The 11372-nt window shown below is 35.9% G+C and overlaps 1 long non-coding RNA gene across 1 annotated transcript; it reads right to left on the bottom strand.

The window, feature by feature from the left end:
• Positions 1–1867: 1867 nt before the first annotated feature.
• Positions 1868–7221, bottom strand: LOC129266411 (uncharacterized). The gene is made up of 2 exons (XR_008585071.2): positions 7030–7221; positions 1868–4307 (listed from the first exon to the last, which is right to left on the bottom strand). It is a non-coding gene; the product is annotated as an uncharacterized LOC129266411 (long non-coding RNA).
• Between the last annotated feature and the right edge of the window lie 4151 nt (positions 7222–11372).

Consider the following 11372-nt stretch of genomic DNA (forward strand, 5'->3'; position numbering starts at 1 on the left):
TACATAATGTTAATTACCAGACAGCTGAATAAAGATAGATAATTGCTCCTTGTCAATCAGCTTGAATCGAGTAACGTGAAGACTGATATTGTCACCGGAATGTACAGATAAGATTTATAATATTTATCAATATAATCTCTAGATGAGAGAAGGTTAATGAACAGATGAGATGGACATGATATTCACGTGGACATCGTTGGGGCCCCATGAAGGTTCAAAGTTTATTCTTTGTCACATAATGTGTTTTATTTTTCACTGTCACTTTTATCAAGGAGTTTTAAGGGTTCCGTGACATTTGCTCTCTGGATGGAGAACCATCCAACCCATGCCCTTTAAACCACTTTGATGCCGCAGTGATGAAATATGTCAGGCATAATTTACGTTTCATTAGATTTTTCTTGCAGATTGTAGACAAAATATCGCTACCTAACTACAGACTTACTGGCCAGATACAAAAGGAAATATGATTTTCAGTTTTTGTAATGATAATTACTTTTCGCTGCCTCTGGTCAGATTTTATGAGCAAACACGTTGTAAACTTTAACGGGGGAAAGCAAAAATAAATGCTGCAATATTTATTGAAACATGATTTTAAAATTTCTCGACTGGCCGCAAGTGGCCGCAACTGTGACACGTTATATCAAAGATATATATATTCCCTGAAACTAATCTTATTTGTTGTAATGTGGAAATGTATGGAAATTTGTCAAATGTTGATTTAAAAATTATGCGTATTTGTCCATGTTTAAAGCTGACAACGATGGACACCAAACAATACCCCTAATTTCTAGTACCCAGAATTTATTATATTTAGCATAATTTTGAAAGCGAATTCCCATTGTTTATCCATTATTCAGGGAGTTCGTCAAATTGAAGAAGTTTCACTAAGGTATCTCATTTACTAGTACTAGTCCATAGCTGTGCTGTGGAACATTTGATTAAAAAAACAACAAGGTGAACACAAAGAGAAACGCATGTTCCACTTTTCGAAAATGAGTTATTTGAAACCTTTAGTTATGTACAACATATGTGCAGTTTTACGCTATTCCCTGCATACCTGACATGGTAGCAACATATTTACAACAAATGAGAGCAAAATATATATGAAATATGTAGATAAGTTAATTGCATCAGATGAATACCCTGTTTGAGCACGTCACATTTTGGTGTCCTCAAATTGACTATTTTTCCCATAAAAAGCCTTGTAAAATGAAAATGACTTTGTTTTTTATCCTAGTTTTTCTGTACTATCTCTACATCATGGGATAAGGATATCTTTAAATATACCAACAAATTTGACCTTATAATATTTGAAATATGACATGTTCAAAACTCTGTTGGAAAATCTCTCCACTATCATAAAAATATTCATATGAAATATGAAATATCTTACATTTACAACTGCCTCTATGTTCTTTCTCAATTTTAAGTGAACATCCACTTCATAACACCTTTTAGTACAAATACTGTGTATACTAGTATCTCCATGTTGCATGTATCATATTCATAAACACTTATCTAAAACTGAAGTAATATATTCACTAATTTTCTTACCATACTCTCATACTCTCTCCCTCTATCTCTCTCTCTTTCCCTCACCCTTTCCAAACGTTTCCTTCTCCCAATGCCCCCTACCCCTAAAAAAATATGAAAGGATTAAAAGGAAATAATGGTTAATGGTTACAATAGGAGATCAATAATTTGAATGTGGAACTTGTGGATAATGATAAAAATGACATGAAATATTTGATAATGGCTATGAAGATTAGACTTTGAGTACAATTTTGTAGTAAATGGTCATAATTAAGAATTATGTTTGAAGTACCATTTCATTTTACTCAAATCAGAACACTTTCACACAATTGGATAAAAAATGAGAATAGAACTTTATAAATGAATTATCTGTAAATTACAAAGTGCAATGAAAGTTTCTTCTCATCATTCAAATAACTCAAGTAATATAATATTTGAATTTCCCGAATAATACAGGTCAATTTAATGAAAAGACATTTTTCATTTAAAAAAATAAGTCTTAGAATTAAGGTGTTGGCTCTCTGCAGTGTTAGCTGGAATGAAGATCAATGTTCATCTTGATTTTCATTCATAACTTTCAGACTTAGATTCATTTTATAAAAATGGATCAGAATTGCCGAAAATATCTGAGAAGTTAGCAATTTTTTTTGCAGGTACATACTATCAAAGTGCCAACCACATGAACTTTAAGAATGAATGGGATTTCCTGTTTATGCAACATATATGCAAATCATTGTGCACATAGAAAAATGCCGCGGTGAGTGCCCCAGCATAGCATTGAAATATATGGATCATGTGTGTGATCATTTGAATAGTTTTAATGAAAATTCACCCAATATCATATCAAGATTATGTTATTCAGAATCATCGTCAATTCCACTATCGCACAATGATATTTACACTGATAGACGCTTAATTTGAAACTAAACATTTTTTGGAAATACCTTTAAAAAAATATATATTTGCATACCGCCATGTAAAAGGAAAAGATACAATAAGTTTATGGCTGCTTGGCCAGATATTACTTGGTCAAGTTCTAGACTGTAAGACAATGGCTAAACCCACTTGGTTTATTATCAAAACATTCTAAATTTGTTCAATCATCATTAGGGCTAATTATGAAGTTATTTCATAATAAAAAGGTCTGAATAAGAAAATAATTTTTCTCAAAACTTGCCCTGCTTGAATTACTTGGAACGAAAAAGGGCAATAGTCAGGCCTGGAAATGGCTTGTATGATTTCTTTTATCATTAATAATAATCATAAAAATAGTTCTTGTATGGCGCACAACACATTATGAATAACGTCTCTATCTTCCAAAGAACTTGGATATTATTACCTTGGCTGTAGCTCAAGCAACCTTCCAGTGCTCAGTGCATTTAAAAGAATAAATTCCTGCCAGGCACCCATTCACCTCACCTGGGTTGAGTGCAGCACAAAGTGGATAAATTTCTTGCGGAAGGAAACTACGCCATGGCTGGGATTTGAACCCACGACCCTCCATTTCAAAGTCCGGAGACTAATCCACTGGGCCACAACGCTCCGCTGACTATTAGCCAAGGTTGGATTGCGTGTGTTCTTGCTCAAAGCCAGCAAAAGGGAAAAGGCAAATTTTATGCTTCATTTCACATAAATAAACATTTCGCTTTTGCTCTGGTCCAGGGGTGTGAGTGGTCACAAATAAAAAGATCTGAAAAAAGCTGAAGAGTGTTGAAAAAGTCTGAAATAGAAAGAGCTCCCATACTTTTTGTACAAAGGCCAAAAATAAGCTGAAATTAAGCTGAAAATCAAAACAAAAAAAATCTGAAATCAGATAAAAATCTGAACTCTCACACCCTTGCTCTGGCCTTATGTTTTCAACAATACCAGTCATAAGAGTTTGAACAAAATCAAAGACAGCTTCCAATTTTCAATGATTCACTATGTGAACAAAATTTAAAAAAAAATCTGTCAAGAATCATATCAAAGAGGTCTACCAGTATCTAAATATTTACAAATAATTGGACTAACACAGTTAAATGGCACTACTTCAACATCCAAATAAAAATCATATGAATAATAATACTTTTGCAGTTATTTCATCATCCTCGGCAATGTGTTGTGAAACGGTTGATACTTCTGGGTACATGGAGCTAGACAAACATCTAATCATCTGGTTTTCTTTGCATTATTTACAAGATGAAATTCCTCTTAGGTTGAAAAAAAATTAGCTTGTATATCTGATTGAAAGATATATTTGACAGATTGTTTATCGACTTGAAGATAATTAATCCTCACTCACACACAATTAGTAAAGATAGAGATTCACAAAACATCTCATGTACAAGATGGATCACTGACCAAAAATGTAAATCAAGTGAAGACACTCAGCATTCGAAGCAAACTTCTTAAGATCTTCCTGACTACATTCCTCCAAAAATTAACAGAAAATATATTGCAGGAATAATAAATCAATTTTGCACCTCGCAGACTTGATATTTGTGAAATTCATCAAATATGTTTTGCAGTCATGATGATGTATAACATCTAGGATGCTTGGTGTCTGAAAAATCTCACTGTTTGTCCAGCAACTGCCATTCTTAAAGGAGACACTCTTAAAGATAAGACAAACTCCTCATTTTCTGATGTTCGCATATCTTACATGTTCTTGATCTGAAATCTCCTCATTGAACGTCTTCATTCTGTTCTTGCTCTTCAAGATCTCATACCGATTTTTGTCCACACTCACTTTGGCCATGGCAAATGATGAAACACCTATCACAACGATGCCAGCCCTGTGGAAAGTAAACCACGAGTTAGACATAGAATTACTCAAGAGGCCAAGTACCATTGCGCACACTTGCAATTTCTCATGCACCAATTTGTCCAGGGAAATTGAGTAACAGTATTTTGCATTCCATATGAGCAAAATTAATACAAATATCAGGAGAGTTTTTCATTAAAAGAAATAGTATGAATTAATTAAACTGTAAGACAATTAATATGACCATTCATTAAACCATCAAAGCTACATATAAATAATATAAAGTACTGATAAGATGAAAAGCTTTTCACTACATACATAACTAATGAGAGAGGACAAGTTACAACACTACATGTACATCATTAAACCTGTTCAATAGTCATTAACACTAATACATCACAAAGGCCAGGCAAGAATGAAAACATTTTCTGGGGATAAGAAAAAAAAAGAAAAAAAAAATATATATTATATCTACCACCTCCGGAACTAAATCAGATCAGCAGAACAACAAAGTTTTGACCATAACCGAGGCAAAACATGTTTACTACCAGTCTACCACTGCATAAGCCATGTCCACGATTTTAACTTTGACACTGACCAAGCTTTTGCCCTCAGGCCTATATACATGTAAGTACGTTGTGTGATTACCTCTACGAAATTATTGTCTTCATTCTTAAAACTTTACCCCATTCAGCACTCAATTTCACTTATGGTGGAGTGACCTTAATTCATGTATTATTCTGCGAACAGTCTTAAAGATAAAATCTGCATTTGTGAAAATATTGGCAAAACATTGGCTTCTGCAGTCGCAAGTATCGCTGTGGCCACCGGCCACGTATTCTGGCGATTGCAATGTTTTCGAATCAGCGGTGAATTAATAACGTGCGAAGATAATAAGTATGGGCTTTAAATCATTGATTTTGATACTGATCAAAGCATAGACATGGAGTGAAATAGAGTGAAACACGAGAGTACATCTCACAGATTCATGGTTAAGGACTATTTTTGCATCAATTTAATCGAGCAGACCACCAAAAAATCCCACCTTTGTGAATCAATGTGTCAATATCTATGGATTTGTGTAGTGTTAGCAGTACCAAAGTGTAGTGGAACATACACGAACCATTACCTGGCTTAAAGGTCAAGTCCATTTCATACAATAAAATACAAAAGAAATAGTGAGTGGATGACGTCATAGTCTCCTCATTTGCATACCAGCCTGGATGTGCATATAACTGTTTTGGGAAATTAAGCAAACATTAAATACCATAACTTTTTTTATTTTATATGGGATTTTGATGAAATTTTCAGTGTTATGCTTGTTCGATTTTTCTCTTTTTATTCAAATCAACTTTTTGTTGGGGTGGACTTGTCCTTTAAGTATCCATATAATATTCACTTAATGTTATGTTTTGCCCTCATTGGTAGATCTCTACTCGTATAGTGACTGATTGTATTACTGACCGGCCTTGTATTTGTATCACCACACGCCCGCATTTACGCCTCAGAAAATAAGACAATACCTTTAAAACTTTGCAACATTATTCCAAAGGGAAATTGAATAGAAAAAAAGTGCAAAATTAAAAACCCCAAAACACACTTTCAAAGTCTTTATTTTCTAAAAATAACAAAATATGGTCAAACTTTTCCCCACAGAAAACACACGCTCAGTAATACAACACCATTTTCAAGTGACAAAAATATTTCAAAATGCGATGAGGGATGTGATTGGAAGCTGACAGCGTAAAAAAGAAACTTATTATTATAACAATTATTTATAATCACTATTAAATTTTAGTATTTGTTAAATAATAATTTTTATGTATACATTGTTCTTCAAAACGGCACTTTGTAACATCGCTAATAGTAGCTACATCATAACGAAGCGGTTCAAGGGTCAGATCTATTGTATTTGCTTTGTTGACAAACGGATCGAGGGATCTACACAAGATCGGTCTGGTAAGAAACCTTCAATTTTTCGCCTTTTCATTAACCAATTTTGGAAACCGTCATACGCATTAGGCGTATGAAGGTGTAAAAGTAAATAAAATCACCATTTACGTGATTTTTATCTTGAAAAGATGGATTTCCTAGGGAAATCCATCTTTGTTTTGGTGAGTCTCTTATACATATATGGCAGGCGGTTCAAGGCTCCATGATGATCGTATATGTCAAAATATTGAAAAAAACATCATCATGGAGTCCTCAAGCCAGGCTAGTTCTTGGCTCCACTCACCAAATACAGAGACCGAAGTTCTAGCTCAATCTGTACAGGGACTCAATGGCCATACTATAGTTTATGTCACTCATTCAATGAACAAGGTTTATGTATTAAATTTGGATAAAACAGGGAAGTGAAGTTGCACCACAGCCAAAGTAAGTCACTGTTTTTTCCCATTATAAGTTTATTTTTCCCCGTTTTGGTACATTTCAGGCCAAAAAGGAATTTAATAATCTTTATTTTGGTACTTTTGCCTTTTGGTAGTTCTTTTTATGAAATAAAGACAAAATCAAAAATCGATGAGCCCCGTCAGGGGGATTTTGCATTCTTAACCCCCTAATGATGGCTGCACGATAGCGAGCCTTACGTGTACGCAGGAGAAAATAAAACAAAAAATGTTAAAAAGCTCCTCGAAACAGACGGCTGCCAGCTGTCTAGGACACTTCACCACCATTACCGCACAGGAATCAACATGTGGGACTACAGTCTACAAATATCGCTCATCATCATGATTTTCAACCGTACAACTCACCAACTAAGCATAATTTTTGCCGATTTACCAAGAGCCATAATTCATTACTTGCTTGAAAATAATTTCACAATAGAAATGCGATTAAACGGCGATGAGTCTTTGTGAGTTTGACTCTTTCTCCAACAGTCAACACTGATTCAGGCAGCGACACTCCACTTTCATAACCGGTACTTTTACGGTATACCTACTTTTACCCTTTTACCCTCGGTATTACCAACTTCCGGTTTACAGGACTAACTCTAGCAGACGACATTTATCTTCAATCAATGTTATACTAGAGTCTAATTAGAAATTAGAAAATCCTTCATACATGCATTTTGTTAAGAAATCACATAAGCTACTTTTTGGAAATAATTTTCCCCCAGGTCGAAAAATCAAGGACAGTCTAATAAAAACAAGAAAAAAGTAAATAATGTCCCTGAATACGTGGCCGGTGTCGTAAGGGGGGGGGGGGGGGGGGACTACATGGGGCATCGGCTGCATATGGGCTTCCCTGAGGGTTTCTAGGAATGATAATGACATCACCAAGTGGGGCCACTGATCTGTACACTATCACTAATATTCAGATCAGTGAGCGGGGCCCAGTGCTTCATCACTGCATATTGAGCATATGAGCTTCAAGGCCGGAATGACACATGCAACATGGCGAATGTTCAATGTGGGAAATTTTCTAAAAAGTCGGAGACCTTTTTAACATGCAAATTTAATTTTGTGATATACTGATTCTACAAACAATATCATATTTCACAATTTTTCTGTATTTTCGTGTTTTACCTGGCCCCGGGTACCTGGCTTTCTCTTTCTTGCATGACCCGTGAAACCCCAGCTCTCATCTGTTAGCCAGAAGCCTATCAGTGATTTTTGTAAGTTATAAAAAAGGAGGGGAAAAAACAAAAAAGAAGGAGGCTGCATGCAATTCAATGGAGGGAAGGTTGATCGACATAAAGAATATTCAGGCCGGCCCTTATTGACCCCCCCCCCATCATCAAAATAATATATCATCTCGCCTGAAATTAATTTATAAATGGCTTGGATCAGGCTGCAATGAATATTCTGCCGGGGGGGGGGGGCACTTCCATTGACGAGTGGATACCAGGCGCGACCAAAGAAACGCGTAAAAAGGATATCTTTTTCAAGATTCGCCGCGTTCCGTACGTAAAAGTAAAAAAAAAAGTATATTCAGAACAAAAGAGTTCGCTAGGAAAGCTACGTGCTTATAAATACGGTCAAATTTGCGAGGGTATATAAAAAAGACAAAAATGCTTTATAAAGGATGTTGGTCTACTTTTTCTCCCCACACCTCGTGTTTAGAGTCCCGCCGATTTTAGCGAGTGTGTTATGTGCGTTCAGAAGTGTGCGGATCAAATAATAACATAATGTCATAAACTCTTCTGCTTCTTAATATTGCTGCTTCAAATCTAAAGCATGTTGATTGAAAAGCGTTTTCTAACACAGGGCATCAGCCAACAAAACCAAAACCAGGAAAGATGCCCCTTTGTAAATAATCAGATACGCCTTGATAGTCGCTACTGTCAAAACACCTGTATATTCTCATTAAGATGCACATAATCACTATGCGGCGGATCTCGTTCGATCAAAGAAATGCTAACGTTAAATGTCCATCTCTAATAGGTCCACGGTGATGACACCCAAGTTTATGTGCTGGTTCAAAAGAGTCATCAGAATGAAGCAATTTTGCAAATCCAGGATTGTATGACAGATATTAAGAATTGGTCTGTTCATAATGGTCTTAAACTTAATGAGGAGAAAACTGAGGTACTACATTTTACAAGTAAATTTAGGCAAAGTAAATCCATTGAGTCCATTTCATTTGGTAACACGGTAATACATACTGTTGGTTCTGCTCGAAACTTAGGTGTTAGACTTGATGAGCATTTGACTTTGTCAGGTCATGTGAAACAGATCTGTAAGGCTACTTCATTTGCTTTGCAAAAGATTGGGACAATTCGACCTTTTCTTTCGAAGAAATCAACAGAGAGACTTGTGCATGCTCAAGTAATGTCTCGCCTTGATTTCTGTAATGGTATTTTGTATGGCCTTCCTGAGAGTGAAATTCAGAAATTGCAAAGAATCCAAAATTCTGCTGCAAGGTTGGTGACTCGCACTAGACTATATGATCATATTACCCCAATCTTACGACAGCTTCATTGGCTTCCGATGGGACAGCGTATTGAATTTAAGATATTGACGTTAGTTTTCTTGTGCATGCAGGAATTGGGCCCTGCTTATTTGCAAGAATTGATCACTAAATACTCTTCTGCAAGAAATCTACGTTCCAAATCAAAATGTCAGTTGGCTTCCCAGTCGGTGTTAACAAATTTATATGGTGCGAGGTCATTTCAACACGCTGCAGCAGAGCTGTGGAACAAGTTACCATTTAACCTGAAACTTGCCGATACAATTGAGAGTTTTAAGAGTCTTTTAAAGCACTGGCGTAAATCCCGGGGGGATGGGGGGGATATATCCCCCCCCACTTTTCGAGGAGGGGGGGATGGCCTGTACAAACATCCCCCCACTTTTTACGAAAGAAATGAAAAAAAATCACAAGAGATAATTGTTTTATTGGTGAAAATTCTTCCTAAAATACCGCTTAACAAATAAAACAATATTATTGAATCATAAAATGCAAATAAAGAGCCAGTTCACAATTTCCAAACAAAATACTTATGTCCTTATTATAACATTGAAGACAAACCCCCGTTTCTTCCAATTCATCAATGTTAGGGTCTTTGGGAAGGGATTAAGATGGAATGTCAAAAAAATATGAATGTAATCTGTAATAAAACCATTAAACCATCATGGGGTAAAAAAGATAATAATATTGGAGGGGTATTTGCCATATGGACATACAGTGGCGTAACTACGGGGGGCATGGGGGCACATCCCCCCATCGGCTGACCAAAAAAAAAAAAAAAAAAAACGGGGAAAGGGGGAAAAGAGGGAGAAAGGAATAAAAACATAGTGAAAGAAGAAAATATTATTCATTATAATATATTATATCATAATTATGTTATGTTACATTACATAAGAAGCATTTTTATCATAACTTTATGATTTGCCCAGGGCCTACGTCTTCATTGTTCCTGGTGCTCGCACTGTCTGTTTAACGAGATATATAATCCTGTTGTACTGAAACATCCCGTTTTCAAGTCAATACAAACCAAATATATTTCCTAGCACTTGAGTTATCATTGTTTTATGTAGTGACATATATGCTTCTTTTTCATGTCTCAAAAAGTGATCGCCCCATGTTAAGGTCTTCGTATATATGAAACATTTCCTGTCCGTGATTACGTTCGCATTAGTGGATTGGTGAGATATGTCTGCTCTTCATGAATTCCGAAAAACAGTCCTTAAAATGTCCCTTCTTCTGATCTGAATATCAAAAATTTTCAGCTCGCGCTTCGCGCTCGCATCACTTGGTTAATGAAATATGTATGGTCCTAGTTAATTCCTACAAAGAAACCTTAGAATGCCCCACTTCAGGTCTGAATTATCTAAATTTTCAGCTCGCGCTTCGCGCTCGCATTGTTTAGCGAAACAGGTACCTATCATAATTACACAAATTTGATTATAATGTCCCTTTTTAGGTGTGAATATAAAAAATTTTAGCTCGCGCTCGCATTATTTGATCAGTGAGATACATATCCGTTTAATGACATTGTCCTTAAAATGTCTCTATTAGGTCAGTATAACTGGCAACTGAGCGCGCTTCGCGCGCTCACTAGCGCATTCACTCAGTGATTCAAAAATTTTGCTGGTGCCCCCCCCCCCCCAAAGCCGGGACCCACGGTACGCCACTGTGGACATATCAATGACAATTCCTCGCATATCTAAAAACATGATTGCAAACAAATGCCAAAATATTTCAGTCATCCCCCCCACCCATCAACACGGATTTACGCCAGTGTTTTAAAGACACATTTCTTTCTTTCTTTATAATAATATTTTTGGAATTTGTGCCAAGGTATTTTCATCTTTATATGACACTGACCATATATCTATTTCTCTTTTTTTCTCTTTTTCTTTTCTTCTTTCAAGCGCATAGGGACTTAAATTTACTTTTTGTGATATGCGCTATAAAAGAATGGTTCATTATTATTATTAAACAAAATCATAAACTACTCCACCACTAGCGTACATACGGGGGGCAGACTGCCCCCCCCCCTGACGAGTCACAACCCATGCAAGGGACATATCCCTGCCCCCTTGACGAGTCTTTTTTTTTTTTTTTTTTTTTTTTTTTTTTTTGCTTGTCCAATTTTTTTCTGGTACGAAATCCTTTATTTCTGGTTGAAGACCTTTTTTTTTTTTCCTTGTCA

The sequence above is a fragment of the Lytechinus pictus genome, chromosome 1, assembly GCF_037042905.1.
Source record: "Lytechinus pictus isolate F3 Inbred chromosome 1, Lp3.0, whole genome shotgun sequence".
NCBI classification, from domain to species: domain Eukaryota; kingdom Metazoa; phylum Echinodermata; class Echinoidea; order Temnopleuroida; family Toxopneustidae; genus Lytechinus; species Lytechinus pictus.